Genomic DNA, 15,236 nt, shown 5'->3' on the forward strand with positions numbered 1-15,236 from the left:
TTCTTATTTGCAAGATTTGTTTAGCGTTTCCCAACTCACTAAGGTGAGGATGAAATAAGGCTGTATGTATATACCTAGTATAAGCTGCATTCAAGATATGCTAGTTTCTCCTTTACCTCCCTTTTCCTGTTCTTTTGAAATTTTTAGAAATGTTCTGCCATTCGTCTAGTTTGTAGGTCTTTCCTAGTCCATTAATTTATTCATTTACTGCCATTACATGCTTATCGTGACAGAAAATAAGCAGGCCACAGTTCAGGATTCCATCAAGACCCATTGGTTTGCATAAGTAATTGTCAAGCACAGCCAACAATGCACAGCCTGCTTCTTCTTGCCTTTCAGATATTCTCCCAGATGAATGCTGATATTCACCTCAGCACCCTAAGTGGTCAGTTGTCAAGGCTTCATCCACCTGCAAGGAAGACTGAACTGAAGAGGATTCAATATAATTTTCTCTGGATTAACATGATTTGAGGATTTTTCTAGGTGAGTTAGTTGCTTTGGATTTTAGGGGGCTGGATGTTGAATAAAAACTTATTTAAAAGAAGTACCCATTCATTTGACATAAGGGAACTAATTCTTTTCTTTCTTCCTATATTTCCTCCAATGAGAAACAGTAATTCAATGCCCTGTTCTTAAAGAGAGGCAGTAAATCTTGGCAGTTAGCCAGTCTGTGTACATTTAAATTCCAGCTCTGCCACTTACTATGAGACAGTGAAAATTATTCAATTGCTCTGTGCCTCAGTTTCCTCACTTGTAGAGTAGGATGATACTGTTATTACTTATAGAGTCACTGTGAAGAATCTAAAGTCAATAGAAGCAAGTCATTTAGGACATTGTCAGGCACATAGTACGTAATCAGATTATCCCTATTAAATGGTAGCTTTTCAACAAATAATTAGTACCTACTAAGTATTAGGCACAGTAGAGTCTACAAAAGATTAAAAAAATGGATTACCATCTCTTGTTTGCTTTCAAGCATTTTAGAATCAGAAAATAAGGGAAGTGTTGAACATTGTTTTTTTAAGTATTTTTATTGATTATGCTATTAGTTTTCCCAATTTTTCCTCCTTTATCCCCCATCCACCCTGCCCCCCACAACCCTCCAGCATTCCCTCCCCTTAGTTCATGTCCATGGGTTGTACATCTAAGTTCTTGGAGTCCTCTGTTTCCTATCTGATTTTTTATCTTTCCCCATCTATTTTATGCCTATTAATTATGCTTCTTCTTCCCTGTACCTTTTCCCCTCTATTTCTCTCTTCCCCCTCCCCACTGAACTCCTTCTGTGTGATGTCCATTTCTCTGATTCTGTTCCTGTTCTGATGGGTTGCTTACTTTTTTTTTCATTGTTTTTCTTTTCTTTTAGGTTAATTTGTGAATAGTTGTGAGTTTCTCATCATTTTATTTATTGTTCATATTTTTTATCTTCTTTTTTTACCTAAGTCCCTTTAATGTTTTATATAATAAGGGCTTGGTGATGATGAACTCCTTTAACTTCACCTTATCTGTGAAGCACTTTATCTACCCTTCCATTCTAAATGAAAGCATTGCTGGATAGAGTAATCATGGATGTAGGTCCTTGCCTTTCATGACTTCGAATAATTCTTTCCAGCTTCTTCTTGCCTGTAAGGTTTCTTTTGAGAAATCAGCTGACAGTCTGATGGGAACTCCTTTGTAGGTGACTGTCCCCTTATCTCTTGCTGCTTTTAGAATTCTCTCCTTCATTTTAATCTTGGCTAATGTAATGATGATGTGCCTTGGTGTGTTCCTCTTTGGGTCCAGCTTCTTTGGGACTCTCTGGGCTTCCTAGACTTCCTGGAAGTCTATTTCCTTCGACAGATTGGGGAAGTTTTCCTTCATTATTGTTGAAATAAGTTTTCAATATCTTGCTCTTATTCTTGTCCTTCTGGAACCCCTATCATTGGAATATTACAATGTTTCAGGTTGTCCCAGAGAATCCTCAGTCTCTCTTCATTTTTTTGGATTCTTGTTTCTGTGTTCTGATCCAGTTGGATGTTTAATTCTTCCTCTTGTTCTAAATTGTTGCTTTAAATCCTGGTTTCCTTCTTGTCATTGTTGGTTCCCTGAATATTTTGCTTTATTTCATTTGGGGGTATCTTTCATTTTTCAACCAAGCTCAATCAGTTCTGTGAGCATTTTGATTATCAGGGCTTTAAATTCTCCATCAGATAGGTTAGCAATTTCATCAATTAGTTCTGAGGTTTTGCTGTGTTCTTTCATTTGGGCCATATTTCTTTGTCTTGGTGCAGCTGACAGGTTGTAAGGGGTGGGGCCTTAGGTATTCACCCTGTCAGGGCAGCCCTCCTTGCTGCACCGCCTGTGGGGGAGGGGCCAGAGAGGGAACAATACGGCTTGACTGCTTTCTCTAGAGCACTTTCCAACAGGCTCTAGTGTCAGACTGGAAGTATCTCTCACAACAGCAACCCCAACCTTAGCCCACAGTCAGCTCTGAGTCTCAGTTTTCCCTTTAAGTCAACCCCTCTGGGGCAGCTCTGCCAAGGTGGGCAGTGGGCCCCACCCCTCAGCCACCTCTGGAGGTTTTTCTGAGTCAGCCTATGTGGTCCACCTTACTGGTCTGGTTATTCTGGTTGATTTTTTCTTAATTCCATGGTTGCTGGAGTTCCATGCATGCAGTTTGGTTTTCTGGCGTTTTTCATTGTTTATTGACTTTAGATTAGTTGCTATCCTCCTTTTGGTTGTGCAGGAAAGCAAAGCTGTTTCTTCTACCTATGCCTGCATCTTGGCCAGAACTCTGAAGATTGTTTATTAGCTTACAAAGTACTTCCCAAAGGCAAGTGGTATAATTATTATCCTCATTATTCTGCACATAAATAACAGGAGATTCAACATTAAATGTCTTGTTCGATGTCACTTAACTAAAGAGCATCAAACCAAATTCTGAAAATTCTCTTTTCAGAATTTTGGACTCCAGAAATGTGTGCTATTTCACTTTGAGAACATTGTGACTCACAAAATGTATCACAGAATGTCTCACTTTTCTTATTCTTAAGAATTTAGTTGGTGCCTAATAATTCAGGTGAAGCTATAGCAATTATGTGAGGGGACCATTTAAACCCAATCAAGTGGAGCTTGGAAGCCCAACATATTCCCCCACTTCCAGGAGGAGGTGAACCTCGACACTCCTTGGATATTACCCTGTAAGAAACACTTCCAAAAGCCTCCTTTGTGCACATTGAGTCTGGAACCACAATCAACTCTTTCCAGGAGCATTAAAACCTTTGGATCAATATTGAGATTAAATAATTGAATTTTAAATTGATTTATGTCTATGGGAACTAATGTTTTTATTGAGAATGACAGAAAAAAGTATCACTGATAAAAGAGACAAGATTCATGTGCTGCTTTCCTTGGCATCTCCAACAAAACACTCGTCATTATAACCACCACAGTACCTAGCACAGGGCCTAGCACCTACTAAGTGCTGGAAAAAAGTTGTTAAATGAATGAATGTACTCTATACAAACAGTTCAAAAAGTCTTTTTTTAAAACTCTGTACACTTTCTTAAAATTTTGTTTTTCCATTACAGCTTGCATTCAATATTATTTTGTATTGGTTTCAGGTGTGCAGCATAGCAATCAGACAATTATATACTTTACCAAGTGATACCCCAATACCTCCAGTACCCACCTGGCACCATATAGTTACTATAATATTACTGACTATATTTCACATGCTGTATTTTACATCCCTGTGACCACTTTGTAACTACCTATTTTGTACAAATTTTTATTAAATGTATTGGGGTGACATTAGTTAATAAAATTATATAGGTTTCGGGTTTATAATGCTATAATACATCATCTGTATATTGTATTTTGTGTTCACCTCCCCAAATCAAGTCTCCTTCCATCACCATTTAGTGCCCCCACTTTACCTTCTTTTACTTTACCTCCCCCCCTTTCCTTCTGGTAATCACCTTACTGTTATCTGTGTCTGTGGGGTTTTTTCCCCTTCGTCTGATCCCTTAACCTTTTTCACCTGGCCTCTCAATACCCTCTCCCCTCTGACAGCTGTCAGTCTATTCTCTTGTCGTCTGAATCTATGAATCCATTTCTATTTTGTGTGTTAGTTTATTTTGTTCATTAGATTCCACAGATAAGTGAAATCCTATGGTACTTGTGTTTGCCTCACTGACTTATTTCACTTAGCATAATACTCTCCAGGTCTTTAAAAGTTAATGAGGATATTTTTTTAAACGAGAAACATTGTCACCTTTTAAGAATTCTTTATGGAATTGCAATGGCTAATCCTAAACTTGTTTCCTTTCTTTCCTTACCTTTGAAGAGAGAGGCAGCATGGCACAGCCGAAAGGGTGCTGGGTGATATGCTGACAAGCCTGGGATTCAGTCTAGTTTGTAACTGAGTATTTGGTGACATGCAACACATTAAGACATCCTCTCTAGGTCTTGGTTTTTTCTTTTGCAAAGCGCAAGAACTTGTGAACTAGGTTAGTTCAGCTCTCACATCTGTGCATTCAAATTAACTTTTGTATTTGTATGACCTGAAAAATTAGGATGATACATGTTTAATGAAAGTGAGATATAGGCTGACTTCTGGTCAAGATGGCAGGGTAGGCAGACATGGCTCACCTCTTCATACAACCAAATCAAAATTACAACTAAAGTATAAAACAACCATCACTCAGAACCATCAGAAATGGAGTTGAATGGAAGTCTGACAGCTATGCAATTAAAGAAACCACTTCCATCCAGACTGTTAGGAGGGGCACAGTGGCTGAATGGGCTTGTCTCTCACCAAGGTGTCATGGAGAAAAGTTTGGGAGGGATATCTTGGGAGAGAGGAGTTCCAGACCCACGCCAGGCCCCCCAGCCCAGGGTTTCAGTGCCAGGAAGATAATAAGTCCCCCCAAACTTCTAGCTGTAAAACCAGCAGAGATAGAGTCATTGGAAAAAAACTTCTGGGGACTCAAACAGTTTCTCTTAAAGAACCCACATATGGACTTGCCTGCTGAGACTCACTCCCTCTGAGCTGCAGCACCAGGGTAGCAGCTTAATAAGCACCAGTGGTATACAGGGAGAAACTGAACTGTCTGGCATCAAGGTGAGCAGAGGCCATTGTCCCTTTCCTAAACCAGCCCCTCACAAAGCCAGCAACCTGGTGCCATATCTGAGACTCCATCAACCTGGTTAACACTGTTTGACCTTGCCTGGGAGATCCCCTGAGATCCGCCCACCCAACTTACTGGCCCAGCCAAGCTGCTTTTCCATATGAATGGCTGGTCTTGGCTCCTGCTTCACAACTTCCTAAATCCTACTGAACAAGCAACAGCTCACCTCATTTAGCCCTAGTCACACACTAGCAGCAGCCAGCCTAGATTCATAGTTTGGCTTTACCTGGGACTCTCTAAACCAAGCACAAGTAGCAGATATCTCAGATTTCTGTATAGCTCAGGGAGGGTTGCCCTGGACTATACACAGGTGGGGACTGACCTTGACCTATACCACTTAGGTAAACCTAGGGCCACCTGGACAGCTACAGATCACATCAGAGCACCACCACCCTACCCCAGCATAGCTGATCTTCCACAGAGGTTGGGGTCAGTAGTTATGGACAATCCTTGCCCCTGACTGGCCTAAGTAAATTCCTCTTATTGATCTGCCAAGGCTCAACTATAAGAGGGGGGTGTACTCAACCCACATAAATGGTGCACTTGAAGTACCCAGCTTGGGTGATAGGGGAGGCTATACCACTGGACCCTACAGTAAACCTACTACATTAGGTCACACTACCAAGACACAGAGTCAAAATAACTCTACTTAATACATAGAAATAAACACAGGGAGGCTGCCAAAATGTGGAGAAAAAAACACATGGCCTGCATGAAAGAACAGATAAAAATTCCAAAAAAAAAAAGGGTTAAACAAAATGAAGATAAGCAATCTATTAGATTCGGAGTTCAAAACAGTGTTTATAAGGATGCTCTCTCAAGGAACTTAGTGGGACCTCAACAGCATAAAAAAAATCCAGTCAGAAACAAAGGATACACTAATTGAAATAAAGAACAATCTACAAGGAAACAACAGTATGGTGGAGGAAGCTGAGAATCAAATCAGTGATATGGAACATAAGGAAGCAGAAAAACACCAATCAGAACAACAGAAAGGAGAAACAATCCCCCCAAAAAGGAGGATAGTGTAAGCAGTCTCCGGGACAACTTCAAGAGGTCCAACATTCTCATCATAGGGGTACCAGAAAGAGAAGAGAAAAAGCAAGAAATTGAAAATCTATTTGAAAAAATAACAAAAGAAATTTTTCTTAATTTAGTGAAAGAAATAGATGAACAAGTCCAGAAAGTGCAGAATCCCAATTATGATGAATGCAAAGAGGCCCACTCCAAGACACATCATAATTAAAATTGTAAAGGTTACAGATAAAGAATCTTAAAATCAGTAAGAGAAAAGAAGTTAGTTACTTATAAGGGAGCTCCCATAAGACTGTCAGCTAATTTCCGAAAAGAAAGTTGCAGGTTAGAAAGGGTTGGCAAGAAATATTCAGTCATGAAAAACAGGGACCTGCAGCCAAGATTCCTCTACTCTGCAAAGCTATCATTTAGAATCAAAGGGTAGATAAAGAGCTTCCCAGACAAGAGTAAACTAAAACAGTTCATCATGACCAAACCCTTGTTATAAGAAATGTTAAAGGGACTTATTTAAGAAAAAGAAGAAAATCAAAATATGAACAATGAAATGGCAAATAATACAACTCTGTCAATAATTGAGTTTAAAAAACAAACTAAGCAAACAAGAAGAACAGAGACTGAACCATGGATACAGAGAGCATTTTGATGGTTGCTAGATAGTAGGGGAATATGGGAGAATGGGCGAAGAGGGCATTAAGAAGTACAAATAGGTAGTTACAGAATAGCCATGGAGATGTAAAGTACAGGATAGGAAATGGAGTAGCCGAAGAACTTATATGTACAACCCATAGACATGAACAATGGTGGGGGGATTTCCTGAGAGATTAGGGAGTACTGATTGGAGGGGGGCAAAAGGGATAAATTAGAATCACTGTAATAGCATAATCAATGAAATATAATTTTAAAAAAAGAAGAAAGTGAGATATAGGCTAACATTTTCCTGTGCACACTTCTCCCTTTTTATAGGCAAATTCCTTCTGGAGCTTGCCCTGCCCTGAATGAGGTCAATGTACATTAAAACCTGCCCTCAAAGCAGGTTTTGATTTTATAATAGTTATCAATTGCTGCATAACAAATTATCCCAAAATGTAGAGGTTTAAAGCAACAAACACATGGAGTGTCACAGTTACTGTGGGTCAGGAATCTGGGCAGAACAGCCGAGCACCTGGCTCGGTGTCCCTCAGGAGGTTCTGATCTAGCTGTTGGCAAGAGCTACAGTCATGTTGGCTTCAAATGAATCTGAAGAGGCCACTTCCAACCTCACTCTCCTGGCTTTGCCAGGCCTCAATTTCTCGCTACATGGACCTCTCCATAGGCTACCTGAGTATCCTCATGACATAGCAGCTGGTGGTCCATGAGGAGAGCACCAGAGACTGCCTTAAACAGAAGGCACAGTTGTTGGATAACTATTCTTTATAATGACAGTCCACTACTTCTGCCACATTTATGTATTAGAATCAAGTCACAAATCCACTTCCAATTCAAAGAGAGGAGATTACACCAGGCCATAAATACCAAAAGGCAGGGACAATGGGGGCCATCTTCAGGATGGCCTATCACTGCCGTCATTTACTCAGTAACATGAACTTTAGATGTCAGTGTTAATTGGGGTGTCTTAATCTATCTCAGCGACTATACCAAAGTGCTACAGATGAGGAAGCTTATAAACAACAGAGATTTACTTCTCATGGTTCTGGAAACTAAAAGTCTAGGATCAGGGTGCCAGCATGTTTGAGTGAGGGCTTTCTTTGGTTTGCAGACTTCTCATTGTATCCTCACATGGCAGAAGGTCTGGGCAGCTCTCCTGGGCATCCTTCTAAGGGAGTCAATCTCATTCATCAATCTCCTCTTGAAAGGCCTGACCTCCTATCACAATGGGCATTAAGTTTTCAATCTATGAGTTAGGCATGGGACACAAACATTCAGACAATAGTAGAGAGGTATTCATTTTAATCGTGGGATAGCAGTCTCTGTTCACTGTACAAGGAATTTCATGCATATTTGATTTGGGGTAAAAGTTAGGTGCAGGGAGAGGAAATACTCAGGGAATGAGGAGGAAAAGGATATGGCTGCCATTAAAAGGTCAACCACAGCAATAAGTATTGTGTCCTGCCATGTATTAACTGCTAGAGTGAGCACCCGGCAGACAGGGTTATACAAAATTCAGTCACCTCCCCATAGGTACAATATATTTGCTTTTGGCTACTTCCCCCAATCCTCCACACCCCACAAAAGAATGAACTGAAAAGCTGTCTCAGCCTATTTGAAGAACAGAGGCAGAATATTCTAGTGAATGGAATATAGATCTCTTGCAACTTCCCAGTCATAAGTGTGTCACTTAAACTCTCTATATCTAAGTTTAGTCATCTCAGGGGCAAAATGGTATATCACCCAACCTATCTATATCACAAGTATAGGATAAAGAGTTATTTCTGAGAAAGAGCTTTAAAAATTAAAGCACCATCCAAATGGAAGAAGATATTCTGATTATGTAATTTTTCTTGGGGACAGTGAGAGAACCAACTCTTGACCTCTCCAATTTTTCAATAGATATGTAGATACTTCCATTAGTCACTAGACATTTACTAAAAACACATCATCTTATGGAAAAGTATGAGCCTGTCAACAATGCACCACTAGTCAGGATTGCTTACTTTGTGCTACAGCAACAAACCATCCCCAGACTTGTGAGGTTTAAAACCACAAAGCATTATTTCTCCCTCACACTCCGTGTCTCTCCCAGGTTGACTGACACTCTGCTGTATGTCATGTCAATTCAGTGGGTTCTGGGCTAATGCAGTAACTTTTGGTCCATGCATCATGGAGGGGAAAGCATAGAAAGTCACTCACATACTGGCTCTTAAGTGGCCCAGAAGTGACACATATCATTTCATCTTTCACTTCATTGTCCAAGGCAAGTCTTATGATGGCCAAGGCTAACTTCAGAGAGTAGAGAGGTAATTCTCAAATATGCCCAGGAAAGAGGAGAGAGTAATGGGAGCATCAGAACTAGTGTCTTCCACACTGTCTTCTGAGTAAATAGAGAGTTTATTTCCAAGCTATGGGAGACAACTAACCTGTAGACTGTTTTAATTTGTAGGGAAAGCCCTCTTATTTATGCATCATTTAAGATTATTTTTCTGCAAAATGAGCGTTTACACCAAATTATTTTTTATTTAAAAAATGTACAGTTTATGAGTAAATCATCAACACTTCCTGCAGTCTGTCTCTAACTCCTGTTTTCACAGAGAGAAGTCTGAAGTGACGCTTTGTACGCATGTGTGCGTACATATGCAGTTGTGTTCTTGGGACTCTGGCAAATGAAAAGATGTGATTGGCTTAAGGTCAAGTTTAGTCAATGCTTATAAATTTCTATTTGCAAGGTTAATGATTTAGCCCCTTCTAATTTAGCGACATTGAAACTTGTTATATACTTGTTAGTTAAGTTGCATCTGTTTCAGATTGGCCCTCAAATCACAGGCTATTCACATTCCTTCCCCGAGCTTCCCCAACCTTGGACCCCCACCACCACACTAGTCCAAATGAACACTGAGAGGAGCCTCTGTTAGTTCTGGCTGCTAGTCTCAGCTCTTCCATTAACTGACTGTATTGCTTTGGGAAAGTTGCTTTCCCTCTGCAAGCATTATCTCTCATATGAGGGAGTTGGCTGGGAGAATTCCAGCTATGGTCCTAAGTCAGGCTGTGAAGCCAGAGAGAAAGTACGTATGTTTCTTCCTCTTTCCTGAGTTTATCAGCTACTGGAGGAGCTATCTCAGCAAATGCACAGCCTGCTAACATACAACAGAATGCCTTTGAAGATAACTCACATTTCAGCACCTCTCAATCTATCATTTTCTCAGATCCCTCCTTGTCAGCTTTTGGGTACAAAACCTTAGCAGTTAAATACAATTTACAGGTATTGTCCTTTCAATGCCTTGTTCCTTACTTAAAACAAAAAGAATATACACAAAGGTTGAAGATTCTACCTCTAATTATACCAACTACAGTTTGCAGAGGTTGTGTTGTGATGTTGCTGATCATTACCAAAGGTTAAGATAATAACTGTTATGCCTTTTGTTTGTTCTTCTAAACATTTTACAGCCACATATGTAACAACTGATGGATTTGAAAGATTCCAGAGGACCAGTCTAGCAGAATAAGGTCATATTCATTTATATGGTTTTCTTGACATGAGGCCACTGAAGAAATAATTTTATTAGAAAAAAAATGTTTTTGAGTGCCCAAATATGAACAGCTTCCTAAAAAGTGGGTTCAAGACAAGTTAATGTTTTGTTTGGAAATGTCTTCAACACCTTGAAAATGGTTGATAACAGATTCATAGTCTTTGCTGAATTTCCTGGGCTCCAATGAGTGACTTGAAAAGTCTAAATATTTTTGAGTCATGCTTGTTTCAAGTCAAACCCTAGTGACTAAGTAACCTTGAACAAGTTACATTAACTCTCTGAGCCTCAGCTTCTTCAACAAAATGAAAAGAATACTTATGTAACAAATTATTGTGAATGGTGAAGAAATTAACATAAGTAAAGCTTGGAGTATAGAGACTACAGATGACAGAGGACCAATCTCTTCATTCATACAAAACTATCAAGATGAGATGTGTACGGATTGAGGTTATCAATTTTATGCATGTCCTCCCAATCCATGCTCATATTAAAATATTAGGTCAGACATTCAGAGAGTGGGGGAATGGAATGATAGATTAATTTAAGAAAATCTGTCTCATAAGTAAAGACAGCCATATATTTGGATTTCATCACAGTTTAACTAGTGTTTGGAGCTTCCTATTAGTCATTGTGTTAATAATATCCCTCCTTGTTTTACTTTATTCTCTGACTTTATTGGTTCTGTTGTGTACACAGAATCAAGTAAGCATGACTAGACTGGGCAGGGGACAGATGTGAGGCATCTATTTTCTAATGTACCCTGACCTTAGGCTGGCCAGGATAAAAAATAATGCATACACGACTCTTTTTATAAGTTTTATAAACAACTTTGTAATTTATTCTCCAGAATCAAACATTTCATAATTATTCAAATGATAACCCCCCCAAAAAATACCCTTCTGTTCACTCATTACATCTGAATTAGGCCATATTTCATCTTGCACTTTCAGCATTTTTAAATAGAAATCCTCAGAAGGAATTGAACAAAATAAAATTTCACCCTAGCAATGTTCTATCTATACATCAACTTAGGATCTAAAAAATATTTTCTTGGTCTCCATCAGTGAAGTTTATAATCCAATTTTATATTTTTAACAAAAAGTTCTTTTTTTTTACATTACCTTTTAGTCCCCTTATATATCTCCCATTCTAGGTACGTAGTTCTTTTCTTAGATATCTTGATAACTTCCCCCAAGATTTGCTAAGGTAAAACAGCCAAACCTACTTCTCCTGAGTTTTATTACTTTCTCAATTCAGGGTTTTATTTTCAGGTCTCTCTTCATTTTCCTCCCCTAAAATGTCTTACTTCAATAGAGTTATCCCTCTTGCTTGCATTTTTTCCCTTCCCTTCCCAAATTTTATTTGGTTTTCTTAGGCCCCAACCTAAAAAAACACAGTAACTTAGTGCTAGAAGAGCCCCCACAGATATTCTAGGTTCTAAATACATGTGAGAAAACCAACGCCCTGAGAAATTGCATGAACTGCACTTTCTAGCTTAACCTTTTTAATTTTTTTTAAATAAAAGCAAAAATGACTTCTTTAATTTGAGCAGATAATTTTGATTATTTGAATATATTCTTCCTCCACAAATTTGGGTCTTTTGGTTGATGAGTACTATGGAGGCAAACCAGGAGAAATAAAATATATGACATACAAGCTCTTTTGCAAGTTCAAAATCTATGGTGAATATATAACGTAGTGTTTAATCTAACAGGAAGGAGAGATTACGACAGACTTACTTTTTTTTGTCCAAATGCCACCTTCTAGCTGTGGTCTTGTGGTAATTTGGCTGGTACAATTAGAAACCAAAATTAGAAAACCAAGTAACCACAAAAGAAAAAGGCTCTGACCCAACATTCAGCCAAGGGCACTGCAGGAGCTTAAGCTCTACTGCACATATGGTCTCCAGTCTACGCCTCCCCAAACAGTGGGCAATCTCCACATACCTCACATACATACCTGGAAACCTTCATGCTCATTTAACTGAGACCTTTCAACAAATCTCAGGGGAAAAGAAAACTAGATAACCAGTTACTTAACTCAGGGCCATAACTCAACTCATCTTAGGGTATCATCAACAGTTCTGCTGCCATGATACACCAGAAGAGAAATGCCCAAATGTTTTCCATCAGAACCACTGCTATGAGCTTCTCTGACATTGAGCTATGGCCTTTATAGTTATTCTAAAGAAAAATTATTGTCAAACACATGAATTTTAAAACATCTGTTTTCATTCTGAATTCCTGTTCCCAAAGCAGTGAGAATTACCGTTGCAGACCCAGGATTTTGGAAATAGTCACAAACACATACACAAACACCAAACAAGTTGTCAGAGTCGGGGGTTTGGGGGTGAAGGAGAGGAAGGAAGCTGCGGACCAGGCTTGCTGGTGATCTGGCCTTAGGAAGGCCAATGCAAAAAGAACCCCTTGAACTCATCTCTTTCTGTCTGATTGTATAGTGTCATGAGAACAAATTCCAAGATTCACCAGGGGTTTACAATTATTTCATATGACTCCTGGGTTGTCTGAGACATACATCATTATGTTCACACCCCAGAGAGCCACAGTAAATTAGGGAAATACTTCAGAACCCTGGACTCCAGAACCCAGCCCCTTACCCACCAATGACACTCAGCTGGGTCAATAATGCTTGCTTTCTAAAATAATACAGGAATGTGATATTACTTCTTTATTAAAATAGCCTTCTGAGCTAGTCTGCTCTTGCGAATATTTTTTAAACATTCTTTTTATGAATTATGTCATAATTAGTGAAATTTCAGGAAGGAAAACATTCAGGACTCATGGCCATGTCACCTGAAACATTATCATGGATGTCTGACTTATCAACAATCTTCTGAAGGGATCATACTCTTCTAGTGTATTTTTAGAAAAGCAGGAGGAAGACTTAAGCAGTTATTTATGGACCAGAGACTGATTTATATTTTTATTATATTGCTTCCCATAGCAGTCAAATAAGCTTGAGCAGAAGGAGGGGAAAGGGTAATTGCAACAGTACAACCTCATTGTAAAACATAGTGTTCTCCTACACAGCTTCTCAACGTGAAATGCTCTGCAATGTTTAATAATGTGACTCGACTTTCAAGTCAGCCAAAATCCCAATTCGCACATAACTACAAAGGGCACATCTTACAGATTTCAAACTACAAAATGATGGCATAGAACAGTGGGAATAAGATATCTGTGGGATGGAAGCATGTGAAATCCTTGTGTTTTTTTTTATCATAGCTAAAAAGCAAAATAAACACCACCCCCATGCCCAAGTTTCTGACTCAAACACTGGTAACCTTTGGGTTCAAAGGATTCCACTAAAATTCAGCTTGGGCCTGTTGCTGATCATGTGTCTCTGATGGTGTGTACTAGGCACTGAGTTCCACAACCAGGGATAAGATTAAATCAGACTACACTGTAGTCTGGAAGACCATGCCTGCCAGGATGCTAATGCACTTACACAAGCCAAGGTTGGGTTGAGAGAGTGTCATTTGGTATCACTGCAAGGAAAGGAGACAAAGACTATTTTAAGAACAATATGGTTTTTGGTGATCTCTGTGAAGTTTATGAGTACTCAGAGAAGAGAACATAAAACTTGCTCTACACATGTAATTAAAATACAGGATAACTAAATTCATGTGTAAGTAATAGGAGAGCAGAGCAGAGCCAGGGGATCATAATAAGCATCCTGGTTGAAGTGAAAAGCAATTTGTGGTAGGGCTTTCAAATTCCTACTTTAGTGGATAGATTTGGAAAGCTCAAGGATAGTCTTCCTGGCTGGGTAGGTTTACTTTCAGAGCCCTTTCATTTGAAAAAAAAAAAAAGTCCCTAAAAATAGCAGTTGAGTTTAGTTGTGTTTTTTTTTTTTTTCTGCAGGAGAAATCACACAGTTTTATAAATGAATCACTGTTTCTTGGGAGCAAACTGCTAAGTTCCACAGTAATACGCACTCCTCTCCTCCACTATAGTGGGTAGGGATGGGGGGACTGGGCCCTAAAGTCCATCATCTCCTACACTTCCACTGGGCCTATCAAATTCCAAAGTGTGTTCTAAATGTGGATTTATGAAATGTAGACAGTGGAATGGGAGGAGAGGACTTTACAAAAAAACAGATGTTACCAACTCTCCTGGAGTTTGCTGTCCTGTAGGTCAAACATCTATGATAAACCGAATTATTCTCATTGTCCTGGGGTAGTGCTGTGTCAGGAACAACCCACCACTGCAGTGAGATACGCAGTTGAACAACCCATTGTTAACAACACGCTACTGCTAATTGACAGGCCTCCTGCATAAGCAAGACTTGGCATCACAACGAAGTGTTTGACTGTTATTTCTAAAAAAAAAAACAAACAAACATAAAACAGACCCAAAATAGCCACAGAAAAATTTATAAAGTGTCTACACACAGAGGAGATATGTACAGATAAGAACAAAACATCCTCCCCAATGGGGATCCCCAACACCTGGGCCGTGGACTGGCCCTGGTCCACAGCCTGTTAGGAATCGGGCAGTGAGTGAAGATCACCTGAGCTCCTCCTCCTGTTCCCCCCACCCCACCATCTTCCACAAAACTGGTCCCTGATGCCAAAAAGGTCGGGGGCCCCTGTTCTACATGGTTTGTATTATAAGTGATCTGTAAAGAGAAGAATCATGTAAAAACTCCTAGTCATGGGCCATAGTCTGAAGATTCTTGATATTTAAATGAAAATGAATACACAATAAACCAAAATATGTGGGACACTGAGAAAGCAGTCCTGAGAGGGACACGCATAGGAATATAGGCCTACCTTTAGAAACAAGAAAAATTTCAAACAAACAATCTTACCTTAAACCTAAAGAAACTT

The 15,236-nt window shown here is 39.3% G+C and overlaps 1 long non-coding RNA gene across 1 annotated transcript in view; it reads left to right on the forward strand.

Moving 5' to 3' along the window:
• The first annotated feature begins 370 nt into the window (after window positions 1-370).
• The window catches only part of LOC128626070 (uncharacterized), a 41,571-nt gene continuing 26,705 nt past the window's right edge, over window positions 371-15,236 (forward strand). The window contains exon 1 of the long non-coding RNA XR_008389957.1: window positions 371-483. This is a non-coding gene — a long non-coding RNA (uncharacterized LOC128626070). The remainder of the gene's footprint in view (window positions 484-15,236) is intronic.

The sequence above is a fragment of the Artibeus jamaicensis genome, unplaced genomic scaffold (genome assembly GCF_021234435.1).
Source record: "Artibeus jamaicensis isolate MK-2021 breed Jamaican fruit bat unplaced genomic scaffold, CSHL_Jam_final scaffold_1964, whole genome shotgun sequence".
Classification (NCBI taxonomy): Eukaryota; Metazoa; Chordata; class Mammalia; order Chiroptera; family Phyllostomidae; genus Artibeus; species Artibeus jamaicensis.